This window comes from Muscardinus avellanarius (assembly GCF_963383645.1).
Source record: "Muscardinus avellanarius genome assembly, chromosome: 2".
NCBI classification, from domain to species: domain Eukaryota; kingdom Metazoa; phylum Chordata; class Mammalia; order Rodentia; family Gliridae; genus Muscardinus; species Muscardinus avellanarius.
Window position 1 is genome coordinate 57839927 of NC_137787.1, and position 15533 is coordinate 57855459.

Here is a 15533-nt window from a genome sequence, read left to right on the forward strand (position 1 = left end):
CATGTGTTGGCAATGCAGCAAGGCTTAGAGGTGGGGCACAGCTGAGAAGGGGTCGACAGGGGCTTAGCCTTGAGAGCCATATCTGCAGGCCACTTCCTGTCTGCTTCCAGCTGCCCTGAGCAAAGGGCAGCTTTCCTGCACTACCCCACTGCCTTGGAGTCTGCTGACCTTGGACCAAACCTCTGAAGCTGTGGGCCAAACAAACCTTCCCACCTCTAAGTTGTTCTCATCAGGTATTTGGATCACAGTGACAAGCACACCCATCCGGATGAGACCAGACAAGAAGTTGATGTGCCCTGTCCTAAAAAACAGATGGAGTACTGAGAGAATGAGACCTCTGATGGAGAAATGTACCAGCAAGAAAGCTCAAAGTGAACAGAGATCCAGAGTCACTGAATAACATACCCAAAGTCACCTGGCTGGCCAGACTTGAAATCAGGAGCCAGGGCTTTGCCTATCAATGTGGCCTTGCCACCACTTCAGAACCACACCCGCTAGGGGAGTGAGAGGGCAAGAGTGGGTGTTTCTTTAGAAATCAGAGAGCTCTGCTCCACTGTAAGGGTCATTACTGTTCCAGGACAGGATCAACAGCAAAACCCCTTCAGGTCATTCCCTGAAGAAGGAAAAAAAGACTCCTCATTTTCAGTAGTGAATTAAATTTGACTTCTCAGAAAAGCTGAGGTCAGAGGCAGGCACAGTGACACATGCCTATAATCTCAGTACTTAGGAGGCTGAGACCGGATCATAGGTTTGAGACTATCCTTGGCAACTTAGTGAGGCCTTGTCTCAAATTAATAGGAGATACAGATGATAGATTAGATAAATAACAGATAAATGAATAGGTAGATATAGAAGATAGGTAGGATAGATGATATATGATAGGGTTGAGAGTACATCTCAGAGGTAAAACAACCCTGGGAGGAGAAAGAGGAAAAGGAAGATGAGAAGGAAGAGGAGAAGCAGGAAGAGGAGCAGAAGCAGGAGAAGAAGGAGGAGGAAGAAGAGGAGGAGGAGGAGGAAGAGGAGGAGGGCGGCAATGGCAACAGTTAAGGTCAGAAATACTGAACCCTTAAGGGCATCTGCAAAAGTAAGGTGCTTACTTGACCCAGCATGTCATCAGAAGGGGAAGCAGGGGGGAGAGCCAGAAGTTTTCCAGAAACAATTAATAGGTCCTAAAATAAGACCAGAAAAATGTCTTTCCATTCTTCAACGAAGGAAGACATAATAAGCCTCGTTCTTGGGGGGGGGGGGTGCGACTTCCTAGGATGTTTACAATATGGTACTATTGTCTTGAGTGGCAGGAGCTGGGCAGACTTTGTTACAGAGAACATAGGCAATTTTGTTCATTTCAGTTTGAGACTACAATGAGTAAATATCTTAAAGGAAAATTTCTTTCTTTCAGAGAATTCTCAAAGTAAAGATGTGTGGATTTGCAGCTGAGAGACTCAAAAGCGCTGTTGTCAGCCTGGCGACTATTCCTTAGCTGCTTTCTCCCCATCTCAGGGAAGAGGGCAATGGTGGTGATGAAGGCCTTTTCCTTATAACAGATCTTGACCAGTAAACTGACTCTAGCTATAAACCTGCTGATGCAAGCACTGGGTGCTAGTTCTATCCTCCAACATTGTATGAAAATGTCCCGAGTTGCTTAAGACACAAAGCCAGAAAGAAGCAAAAGGCAGAGCAGATGAGATCTGCATTTGCCCTAATACCACCTCCAGCTGTGCTTCTCAAACCTGAAACTGCATAGGATAACAAGAGGATCTTGTGAAAATGCACAATCTCCGGCAGTTTACATTTCTTTTTCTGGTACTAGAAGTTGAACACAGGTGTTCTACTTCTGGGCTATACCCCCAGCCCTATTTTATTATTTTGAAACAGGGTCTAAGTTCCTGAGGGTCTTGCTAAATTGCTGAGGCTGGCCTCAAATTTGTGATCCTATCTCAGCCTCCCAAGTACTGGGATTACCAAGCTGCGAAATGAAGCAGATGCTGCTGATACTCGAACTAATACAGCTGGAAAAGCGTTTGGCTTTTCAGGATGTTCAGGGATGGCCCCCCACTTTAATGAGATATAGAGATGAGATAGATCTATCTATACATGTATATATACAGTACATATACACATATACAATCGGGAGTGGAAGTTTCCATTTGGCTCAGTGGTTCTTGACTTTGGCTGCCAAGTGAAGTTTTTCTAGGTTTTTTAACTGGGGAGTTAAAAAAAATACTGATAACTAGATCCCCAGAGGTTCTGCTGTAATTGATTTGAATCAAACTACAGTAGGAAGTTAAATGTGCCCCCATTTAAATGGTTTAAGGATTACCTCATTTATCTAGCCAAAGATAAAGAGAACTGATCTAGACGAATGAGATGATCTACTTTATGTTTTCATTTAAAAGTTGACAATGACTTTTATTATCTTTTCTCACATCGCAGCACTATCAATCAGATTTTACATTTTAAGTGTGCAGCAAACCAGTGTCACCTTTTTGAGAGGGCTACCCTTCCTTAAACTTTCAGAGCAGGCTACACTTAAATTTTTCTTAATGATCTGAAAAACTTATTAAACATTTTCCCCCACACTGTTCACATGGCTCAGTTTTATTGAATTTATAAAATTACCACAATATTTTAAGCAGGCAGAATTGTCATAACAAAAATAGAGAGTATACACCTTTTAGAATTTGGAAGAGGGAAAAAAAAAAGAATACTCACAAAATAAGTATACAAAATTATTTTTAAATGAAGTTTATTCCCAACCCTCTGGAAATAGAAATTTTATTCTGAAGGTGTTTCAAAATTAAAGTGCTTAGTTATATCAATCTAAATCAAATTTGCTAATAGGTTACTAAGTTTATTTAGTGACTAGTTCTTCCAATTCCAATATATCTTCTAAAGTTACAATGTTTTAAAAACCCACAAACTCTTATTGTAAAAACTATTATTACTTACAACTAACCAAAAATAAAGACATTTAGAAGACAAAAAATCCATCTGCTTATGTTTTAAACAATATTTATATACAGAGAAAATATTTTAAAGCTATCAAGACATTTTCTAATGCTTATTTATGTTTGATTTGAAATAATATTGTGCAAATGTGAACAAATACTATCCAACTAGCTACTTAAGGGGGAAACCTAGAAAAACCAATTATAGTTAAGATAGTCAAGTTTGAATTATTCAATAATAAAGCAGTGAATTTTAAGTGCACTTAAGAATTTAAAAAATTAAAAATCAAAGGCAAATAACAACAACATAGCACTTTGTGAGTACACAGTAACTACTGACTGAAAAAAAAAATTTAAGAGGTAAATAAATGCATAAGCTATCCAAAATTAAATGGTTAAGCGCCGCTTTGGGCTGACCATCATAGCCAAGTGTTTATTTTCCTTTCCAATGCAAAAATTAAAGAGATATTGAGAAGGCCACTTTTGAAGACTATAATTATCAGTCAAAACTGGAGAAAAAGATTAAGGTCAAGAAGAAGGAAAAAAGAATGGGAAGAGTTCATATAATTTTCTTTTTGGAAAATTATGAATAATACTGGAAATATTGCTTACAAATTTACTTTTAATTGTCAATTGTGATTTCCTCAGAGCCTGCTCTGAGGGCTCTTCAGAGCAGGTAGATGGGAAAAGTTTATATAATACTCAGAATTTTAAAAAACCAGAAGGCAAAAACTCACATAATTTGGAAAAGCACAAGGCAAGAAACCAGAAGACAAACAAAGAAACAAAACCCAACTTTTTCTCTAGAGCAAGCTACCAATGGACTTGGTATTAAAATATCATCTAAAACTATATCCATTCCTGACATTGTCTCCCAATAAAATAACATCCAAAGTAGGGAGACAAATCCGCTAAAAGTAACAGATGCAAACATTTAGGAGAGGATGATATATGGTCCCCAAATGACTTTTAATGGAAAAAAGGGGGGGGGGGGCAGGTCACAGGTCATCAGTATATTTTACCAGGCTTCAAGACAAGTCACATTCAAGAACACTGTGTGTGTGTGTGGCCAATATGGTCTCATTCACAAAAGCAAGAAAGAAAAGTTGCAATCTGAGCATTTTCCACCCCAAAGTCATGGCCTATATTAATAAAATATAGTAAGGAGAAATAAGAGCAACTTATCTCTGATGAGATTTGCCACATAAGCAAAACCACAAATAAACTACAATTCTTCTTTAAGTGACGATGTAAACAAAGAAGTAGGCTATGCAAAGCCCTCGCATGCTTATAAATTTCACTTACTAGAGTCATACTTTAAAAAAATAGTATTGGCACTTTTTTCTTCCTGAGCATCATGTTAAGATTGCTAAGGTTTTCAAATTCATAAAGGCACTATTAGTAAGTGAATAATAATAATTACTTATATGTAGATATGTATTTGGTCTGAATAGAGATAATGGATCATGTTTAAATATTCATTTATTTATCCAAGACTGGTGACACAGCAGTATCACAGGTTCGAGGCCAGCCTCAGAAAGTAGTGAGACTCATCAACCTACAAAGGCTGTTTCAAAATAAAAAATAAAATAAGGGCTGAGAGTGTAGCTTGGAAGTAGAATGTCTCCAGTTCAGTCCCCAGTAACATAAAAAAGTTAAATTAAATTACAAAAATAATATTTTTGTATTTAAGTCCCTCCTAGTTGTACAGTGAAAACTAAAAATAATCAATTACATGCTGTTCAATTTTACTGTTGAGAGCTTAAAAATATTTAGCAAGTTATGCAAAGTCAAGACCATAATCATTAACCTATATTCTAGATGATAGATATCCTTGCCACTATTCCCCACACCCTATTACTAAGCCCATGCAGGCATCATTAATCAAATAGGTACATCACTCTCTGCTGAGCCTAGCTTCTACCTCAGAATCCCTGAAAGCCATAACTGATCAGTTGTCATACAAAGGGGAAAAAATTTTTTTGCCATACATGGTCACAATGCTGAACCACAGGTATTTATTGTCACAAACTTTTCTCTAGCCAATCACTGCAGAACAAGAGAACAAAAATTAATAAAGCTAAATGAGAGTTATATTGTAAGGCCTCACCCAAGATGGGATCTTGGCAAAGGGCTATGAAAAAATCTTCTGAGTATGCCGATTCTGAAGTATGCCCGTGAAACACTTGGACAACCTAGCAATTACTAGCAACTACAAATACCACAGTAAAAGGCCATGAAATAAAAATTTCCTAATCAATTCAAATACAGAGTCTAACTCTGGTGATAGACTTAAAAGGTATTCAATGTATGCTCATTTACCACGTAAGTTTGTCAAATAAAAGTTTTTAATCACATGGACATGTGACAAAATACTGAATGCCTAACCCTTACTATCTCTAAGCCATACTTTTGATTGTTGCCCAACAAACCAGTCTCCACTTTGGCCAAATGGTGGTAATTTCTATAACAAACTTGTTTTATCCTTTATAACTAAGCTTTTTAAATCAATTGTAATACTAAACATACAGCTATATCTCAAAACAAAAGGATTCCAAGTTGCACTATCCACAAACAAGAAACCCTGACCCCACCCCACGCACAAAGAAAAGCATTAGAAACCCTAGCATTCTCTTTCAAAGGAAAATGGCCTCATTCCAACTCTCTAGAAAAAAGTAATCAATTCATAGTTCCTTGTGCTGAGGTATTAAAAAGAAAATAAATGGCTAGAATACCTGTCTGGCCAACAATGGAAAGGGTCATAATCGCTTAACCGTCACACACAAAAATATACTCAAGTAAAGCTTCAGAGAGCCGCTTTATTTATTTTAAAGGCTACATAATAAAAGTGTGCTGCTGTTTATCTGTCTGCTATTAATGAGTAAACCCAAACTAACGAAATGGACATTTGTACAAAATCAAAGTCAACACACTGATAAAAGGTCTGGAAGAATGTACACCAGAAAAAAGTGGTTACTCCTATGCGAGAGGGTGTCAAGATGGATTTTTGTTTATTCGTGTTGTCTAAATACTTATTTAATAAACAAGATATAATCTAATATTACTTTTAAAAAGTAAGAAGAGCCAGGTATGTTGGAACAAGCCTGTAATCCTAGTACCTGAGAGGATGAGACAGAAGAATCAGATTAGCAGACAGTCTCAGCAATTTATCAAGGCCCTCTGCAATTTAGTGAGACCCTGTTTCCAAATGAAAATAAAAAATGAGGTTGGGGTGTATCAAAGAAGTAGAATGCCCCCAGTTAAATTCCCAGCACCATAAATAAACAAACAAACAAACAAAAAACTTTTAAAGTAAGAAGAGGGGTGAGAAAATACTCAGTTTACTCAATATGTTAAATCCAAGTGCTGAAAAAGAAAAAGGGTGGTGCAGATAAGACTGGATAGGTTTTCCTAGAACACTTCCTTTCATTACGAAGACTAACCATTCTATATTCCTAAACTGCTTCATCTCACCCACGTGACAACTTCTGTCTGTAGTATCAAGAGAGGTTGGGAAAGAAAGAAAAGGTTATAGCTCCTGGTATATCCTTGAGTGACAATGTTCTCTCCTTTGTTCCTAACTGCCCTTTCCTACCAACTTGTGTAATATATGTTATATTGGGATTTAAGGTCCTCCCACTCTGACAGAATAAAATTAAGAAGGAAATTTATTATATACATTTTACTCATCTTTAATATTTGGAATACATTATCCACAGAAATTACCCTTGTTAATGTTAAAGGAATTGCTTAATGTGCCTATACCCCTGGACACAAATTTATTTGGTTTATCTCTAGCACTTAACCAAAACTTAATCTACCCTGCCACTAAATTCTAGGCTTTGTGGATAAGTTCTAGATTATTTATTCAGCTACTGAAAAATATGAAATAAAATACTAAGTAGCTAATTTAAATAGCATTTCAGAATGTAATAAATTATTCATTATTCTAATCAATCAATCATGTGAATTAATGCTTCTGTTTATCTTGGTTGCTCTCATATTCTTGTAATTTGTTTTTTGTTGGTTTCTTTTTTGGTACTAGGAATTCAACCCATGGGCATTCTACCTCTGAGCTACACCCCTAGCCCTATTTCTTTTTTTTAGTGTTATTTTGAAACATGGGCTAAGTTGTGAAGAGCCTAAGCTGCTGACGCTGGCCATGAACCAATAATTTTACTGTTTCAGCCCCCCCCCCAAGTATTAAGACTGTAAGCATGTGTCGCCACTCCTGGCATAATCTTGTACTTTAATATCCCTATTTTGACGCTAAAATTAAGTAAAGCACCTGACCTATAGTAAATTTCTGTAATGTTTTATTAAGACCAAAAAAAAAAAAAAAAAAAAAGGATTGAGAGAGGTGGGGAGAACACATTAAAGGATAGAAAGGGCAAATTCTAGCCTATTAAAATATACTAGATAATTACTATAGATGGAAGAGAGGTACCAGAAGGGCTCCAATATCAAAGTAGACAGTAAAGGGCTGGGCGTGGTGGCGCACACCTGTAATCCCCGCGCTTGGGAGGCTGAGACAGGAGGATCAGGCAGGTTCGAAGCCAGCCCCACCTACTTAGTGAGGCTCTCAGCAACTTAGTGAGACCCTGTTTCCAATTAAATATAATGGGTCTGGGAGTATAGCCCAGAGGTAGAAAGCCCCTGGGTTCCGCCCCCAATACCACCAAAAAAAAAAAAAAAGTAGACAGTAAAGAGAATCAGTAAAGATAATCATAGTGACATCTATGTACATCTACCTGTTTTACTTGTTCAACCAACACTATTCTGATAATTTGCAAAAAATATTTACACTAAGCAACTGGCTAGTTCTTTTACAGAAAAAATTCTAGTCTTTTGTTTTGGTTTTTTTCAGTACTGGGGATGGAACCCAGGGGCATTCTACCTCCAATCTACATTTTTTATTTTTGAAACAGGGCTTAACTGAATTGCAAAGGGCCTAAGTAGCTGAGGCTGTCCGTGAACCACGACCCTAAGGTCTCAGCCTCCCAAATGCTGGGATTATAAGTATGCACCACTTCGCCCAGCTTAGTCTTTAGTAATAATATTTACAGCCATTTTTCACAACATGGGATTCCATTTTAGTGAGCTAGAATACAAATGTCCTTACAGAAACCCCCTCCCCAAAATATGCAGCTCACTATCCATAAAAAAAATTGTCACCAGGCACTATAATTCCAGTATTTGGGAAGCTAAGACAAGATAATTGCAGGTTCAAGGCCAGCACATAGTAACTTTGTAAGACCCTATTTCAAATAAAAAATAAAATAGGGATGAGGGTGTAGCTCAGAGGTAGAATGTCCCTGAGTTCAATCCTCAGTACCAAAATAATAATGATGATGATGATGATGATGATGATGTATTACCTATTCTCATGGTACTTCTAAGAATCAGAATCTTATGCATCTCCCCCACCCTGCCATTTAATCCACAAAAACATACTAAAAGTATCTAAAAAAGCCAGGCATGATGGCAGTGGCAAACAACTATAATCTCAGTACTTGAGACGCTAAGACAGGAAGGATCACAGGTTCAAGGCCAGTCTCAGCAACTTAGTAAGACCCTTTTCAAAGTAAAATAATAAAAAAAGCTAGGGTATAGCTCAGAGGTTAAATGCTTGTGGGTTCAATGAAAAATAAAATGTAGAAGAAACTTAAAAACTAGGCTGAGTAGCTTCTACCTAGAACAAAATAATTTTGTTTTAAAATATTACATAGAAAATAACAATCTGAAATAGAACATTCTCTCTTCCCCTCTCTCTCTCTCTCTCTCCCTCTCTCTCCCTCTCTCTCTCTCTCTCTCTCTCTCTCTCTCTCTCTCTCTCTCTCTCTGAACTATTCTATCTCCATGCTATATCCCCTTTATTTTTATTGTTTTATTCTGAAACAGGATCTTCTTAAGTTGTTGAAAAGTCCCCCTATTGGTGAGGCTAGCCTTAAACCTGTGATCTTCCTGTCTCTATCTCTCAAGTATTGGGATTACAAGCATGTGCCATCATGGCAAGCTATTATCCTCTTTTTAAAACTTTCAAAGTAATAATTACTAATTGCATTTCTTAAGGCTTTAACATTTCCTTGAACATTTCATGTGAAGTCTAGTTAATGTAGGGTAAATATTATCAAACACTAGATTTTTTCAGATACTAATTCTTCTCATGGCAAAACACCTTCAGTCAAGTTGTGGACTACTTAATTAATTAAAAGTTATTGTAGTGATATTAATAAAGACAATAACTATCAATAATAGCAAAGATTCAAACACATACTGTATGCCAGGCACTATTCTAAGTATTTTTATGTATTGAATCTTCAACTCACCACAACCCTATGAGGTTGTATAATACAGTAAAAGGATATGAATTAAAAATCAACACAGTGGAAAGAATGAATTCCAGAATACTACAGACATTTTACTTTATATACACTATTAGAATTTAAATCTAGACTTTCAGCTGGGCATGGTGGTGCACGTTGGTAATCCCAGCATTTGGGAGGCTGAAACCGGAGGATCATGGTTCATGGACAGCCTCAGCTACTTAGTGAGACCCTCCGCAACTTAGTGAGACCCCGTTTCAAAATAAAGAATAAAAATAGGGCAGGGCATGTAGCTCGGTCAAATGCCCCTGGGTTCCATCCCCAGACCAGCAAAAAATAAAATAAAATAAATCTAGACTTTTAGTTAAACATGGTGAACTGACCTCATTAATATATTTCAACCTACAAAACCCCATGAAAAAGACATTAAGGGAATATAAATGGTATTAATTCACAAAAACAACAGGAACAGAATACAAAACCACGAGATCTCAACAGCTTCTAAAGACAGAAACCAGGAGGAGATAATTGACCTGACAGAAAGGAGAAGGCTGAAGCCTACGCACATAGAGAAGCAACAAATATACTCCATCAAGCCCCTAAGAAGGGCAAGAATTGAAAGCACTAGGACTTCCAAGGAAATTAGGACTAGAAGTCTGCATATAAAACAACTAGGCTGGACGTGTAATCCCAGCGCTTGGGAGGCTGAGACAGGAGGATCACACAGGTTCAAAGCCAGCATCAGCTACTGAGTGAGGCTCTCAGCAACTTAGTGAGACCGTTTCCAAATAAAGTATAAAAAAAAAATAGGTCTGGGAGTATAGCCTGGAGGTAGAAAAGCCCCTGGGTTCCATCCCCAGTACCACACACACACACACACACAAAAAGCAACTAGACTCAGGTCCTCTACCATTCACTCCCCAGTCAGCAAAGCGCCATCCCCCAGCCTCTGTCTACAAAAGAAACTGAATCTGAAGGTCAGAAATCAGAGGAGGAAGACTTGGATTGGCGTGAGGGAGGCGAAAAGTAGAGGGATTAAGTAAAGGCCATCATATAAATTGTGGGGTTCTCTGCCATCTTTTCCTAACCTACTGCCAGAACCCAATGTTCTAGAGAAACTGAATGGTTACAAAGAAAAGACCACTGAAATTTAGGGGTCCCAAAAGAAAAGGCCAGCTCTTTGAGAAGTAGTGCATAGCTAACTGACAAACCCAGCTCAAAGAAATTAGCTTTGTCATACATGACCAATAGGAATAGATGATAGCTCCAACTTCCTAAGAAAGGCATCAGAAAGAGCTGAAACCAAATAAATAGAAAAGAAGAACACGGAAAAAAACAATGAAAGGAACAGGAAAGGGTGTCACATAATTTTATCCTCAGAAAGATATGAAAAGACAGTAAATCTATAAAATAAAAACTGGGTTTTATGAAAGAAAAACAGCAAGAATATCTCTTTGCAAGTAAAATATATATAGGTAAAGAAAATTCAACAGAAGAGCAAGAAGATAACAAAAAAATTAAAAATAATAAAACTGAAGCAGCAAATGGAGAGAAAAGATTTTTTAAGTTAAAGGATCAATCTGAGAGGTCCAACCTTTAAACAAGAAGTCTAGAAAGACAGGAGAGAGGAAATTATCAAAAAGATAACAAAAGCTGGGCATGGTGGTGCACACCTATAATCCCAGTACTTGGGAGGCTGAGACAGGAGGATCACAGGCTTGAAACCAACCTTAGCAACCTAGCAAGACCCTGTTTCAAAACAAAAAATAAGGGCTGGGGCGTAGCTCAGAAATAAAATGCCCCGAGTTAAATCCGCAGTACCACACATGCACAAACAAAAAAATTCCAGAAAAAATTTCCCAGAATTAAAATAGACAAGTCCACTAACTGAAAAGCTCCAACAAATCAAGTAAGTATTCATCAAGATGAAAACAGAAACACACCACACAAACACCCCACTGTAAAATAGCAGGGGTAAAGAGAAGTTCCAAAATACTTCTAAGAGAGTAAAAAGAGATCCCATGGAAAGGAAAGGTACAAAATTTGCATAGTAATGCCAACTGCTGTCAGACAATGGAGGATAGCCTTGAAAAATCTGAAGTTTGTTTTTTTTTTTTTTTGGTGGTATGGGGTTCCTGGAAGCCCTTCTACCTCTGGGCTACCCTCCCAGACCTATTTTTATATTTTTATTTGGAAACAGGGTCTCTTAAGCCAGCGAGTCTGGCTTCGAACCTGCGTAATCCTCCTGTCTCCGCCTCCCAAGCACAGGGATTGCAAGCGTGCGCCACCACGCCAGGCGGAAAGTTATTTTTAACAGACTCCAAACCACCAGTCAAACAAGAGTAGAGACATGTTTAATACTGGATAGCTTTAACATCTGTACCTCCAATGCATCTTTTCAGGAAGCTATTGTGGGTAAGTTTTGGCAAAAAGAAAAGGCAGTAATCATGAAAAAAAGTTGTTGGAGGACTGAATAAACGGATGATCCAACATGAAATTAAACACAAAGGGGTCACCGGGCGTGGTGGCACGCGCTTGTAATCCCCACACTTGGGAGGAGGAGACAGGAGGATCACGCAGGTTCAAAGCCAGGCTTGCTGGCTTAAGAGACCCTGTTTCCAAATAAAAAATATAAAAAAGTAGGTGTCTGGGAGTGTAGCCCGGAAGTAGAAGGGTTTCCAGGAACCCGAGTACCACCAAAAAAAAAAAAAAAAAAAACACCAAGGGGTCTAGAAAACAGCCAAGAGACCAACAGTCTGAATAAATGAAAAGGGAATAAGGAAGAGATACTGCCCCTAGAGGATAATGACAAAAAAAGAATTGATAGGTTATCTAAGGTTTTTGGGCATTTGAACTTCTGGATTATCAATATGATAGCCCTTATGTGTACATAAAAAGCTATGCAAATTTAAAAATCAAGCAATTATGAATCCTAAGAAATATAGGATTCTAGTAGAAAGAAAATAATAATTATAATGTGGTTCATCAATGAACAATATTTATTTACTGATCTGACAAAATGTTTTGTGACTATACACCAATATAGGAAAGAAAATAAGGGAGATGTGGATATAAAAAAAGTTCTGCCTATCATAAAAAGAATTCAAGAAATCCTTTCTAAAAATGATATACCAAGAAGAAGTAATATAACACTTATAAATTGAAAGATAAATATTAGAATAAACTACTAAGAATTGAAATTGGTAACCAGGTATGGTGGTACACAACTATAATCTCAGGACTTGGGAGACTAAGAAGATTGCAGGTCTGAGACCAATCTCAGCAATTTACTGAGACACAGTGCAAAACAGAAAATAAAATTTGGCCAGGGATGTAGCTCAGAGGTAGAAAGCTTCTGGGTTCTATCCCCAGCACCAAAAAGCAAAGGTGCTTCTCTCTGAGATGTTAGATTGGGGTGGGAGACACCTTCTCTCTGGGATGTTAGGTTGGGGTGGGGGGATACTGCTTTTATAATTATGTCTTTTAGTTCTACTTCATTTTTAACTTTATACATAAATAAATTTTTAAAAAGCTAATTTTTAAGACAGAATTTAAACTTGCAAATTTAACATAAATTCAAAGAGAGACCTGAGGAACCAGAAAGACATGAAATGGCTGCCCTATCCACTGGCTACCTACCACTTGCTCCCCTACCAGGGCTCCTAAAAAGGCCTCCTTGAAGAATCTCCCACAGCCTAAATGGCTTCCCTCACAAGCCAAGGCCCTAACTTTGCACCAAACTGCAATAGCAAGGCTCAATCGACAGACACAGAGCTGCTTCACTGAATAAAGGGAGAATTGGTAGAGTCCAAACTATTGATATAATCATGTATAAGAAATTAGTATAAATAGCAGACCACTGTCAATATATTATAAAAAGCAGAGCATAGTAGCACATGCTTGTAATCCCAGTACTCGAGAGGCTGAGACAGGAGGATTAAAAGTTTGTAGCCAACCTCAGCTACTTAGTGAGGTGCTCCACAACTTGGTGAGATCCTGTTTCAAAATAAAGAATAAAAAATAGGGCTGGGGTATAGTTTGGAGGTAGAATGCCCCTGGGTTCAACCCCCAGTTACCACAAATAAATAAATAATGTTACAAAGAAATACTTCCTGAGATCTTCTGATGATTTCTAAATTTCTTCCCCCCCCCCTTTTTTTTTTTTTGCAGTACTGGTGATGGAACCCAGGGGCATTCTACCTCCGAGCTACACTGCTGGCCCTATTTTTCACTCTTTATTTTGAAACGTCTCACTGAGTTGCAAAGGGCCGCCCTAAGTAGCTGAGGCTGTCCGCAAACCCGGATCCTCTTTCCTCTTGTCTCAGCCTCCCAAATGCTGGACTTACAAGCATGTGCCACCACACCTGGCTTGATTTGTAAATTTCTAAATGCAATAATGTATAATGAAAAGTAAAATTCAGGGTCATATGTTCCAGGGTACTTAAGTTTAACAATAACATCCATTTCTAGACTTGTTCTGACTGAAGATAACACAATAATCCAATATAAGGTAACAAAATTCAAATTTAGTTCATTTATAAAACAATTCTCATCATGGTCTCTTCAGTCATGGAGGGTTGTCATTCCCACACAACAAGGACCAGGCACTTGAAATGAAAAGAAAGCACTAGTTTTGCTTAGCTAAGAGAGTCTCCAATTTCTCAATAACCCCATGGCCTAAGCAAAGTAAGAGTCAACCAGTAACTTTATATCACAGAAAAATCTGACAAGTTGAAATTCCTATAAAATTATTCTTATTTCATTCATCTTTTTCTTAAAATTTATAAAAGTCAGACATACTTGAAACATAGGGTCCCTCAAATTTCAAGGTTCCTTAAGCTTTATAGATTATATCATGCTAATTCATTCATAAAGATCTAGATAATCTCAGTTGTGGCCTATAGATATGTGGAACCCATACTCTCAGCTAAAGAGCTAATAATAATAATAATAATAATAATAATAATAATAATAATAATAATACAAACCAGAAATGATCTAATTTTATTTTTAAAATATTTACAGAAGCTGGGCGTGGTGGCACACGCTTGTAATCCTAGCCCTTGGGAAGCTGAGATAGGAGGATCGCACAGGTTCGAAGCCAACCTCAGCTATTTAGTGAGGCTCTCAGCAACTTAATAAGACCCTGTTTCCAAAAAACGTAGAAAAATGGTCTGGGAGTATAGCCCAGAGATAGAAAAGCCCATGGGTTCCACCCCGAGTACAACAAAAAAATGAATAAAAAAATTTACAGAAAACTATTCACAAACTCATCTATCTGGGAAAGGCAATAAAAAATGGATTTAACTATTTTCTACAAGTTCAAAAGCTTAGTGTAGTATTTTCATTACAAAACTACTACCTCAAAGGAAAACCACCTTAAAAACTTAATACCAATAGCACCATAACCTTCATTGTCTTTTCACTGTGCAAGTTCCTACTACAAAAAATTAAAACAAAAACAAAATCCAACTATCCATTCACAGAAGCTGGTAATAATAAAATTCACAGAAGCTGGTAGTAATAAAAACTTACTACATTACAGAACTTTCTCTTTACAAATTATATACAAAATACAACTTAATGAGCACTAAAAGTCGGGTGTGGCCAGGCATGGCGGCACATGCTTATAATCCCAACATCTGGGAGGCTGACACAGGAGGATCACAGTTCGAGGACAGCCTCAGCTACTTAGTGAGGCCCTTTGCAACTTAGTGAGACCCTATTTCAAAATAAAGAATTAAAAAATAGCCAGGCGTGGTGGTGCATGCTTGTAATCCCCGCGCTTGGGAGGCAGAGACAGGAGGATCGCGCAGGTTTGAAGCCAGACTCGCTGGCTTAAGAGACCCTGATTCCAAATAAAAATATAAAAAATAGGTCTGGGAGTGTAGCCCAGAGGTAGAAGGGCTTCCAGGAACCCAAGTACCACCAAAAAAAAAAAAAAATGGCTGGGGGGTGTAGCTCAGAGGTAGAATGCCCCTGGGTTCCATCCCCAGCACACACACACACACACACACACACACACACACACACACACACACACACGAGCCGGGTGTAGTGGTGCATGCTTGTAAACCCTGCACTTGGAAGGCTGAGACAGAAAGATCACAGATTCAAAGTCAGCCTCCGCAAGTAGTGAGACTCATCAACCTATAATATAAAGTCCTTGTTTCCAAAGAAATAAATGTGGGCTGGGGGTGTAGCTCAAAGGTAGACGGCCTCTGGGTTCAATACTCAGTGCTATCCACAAACATAC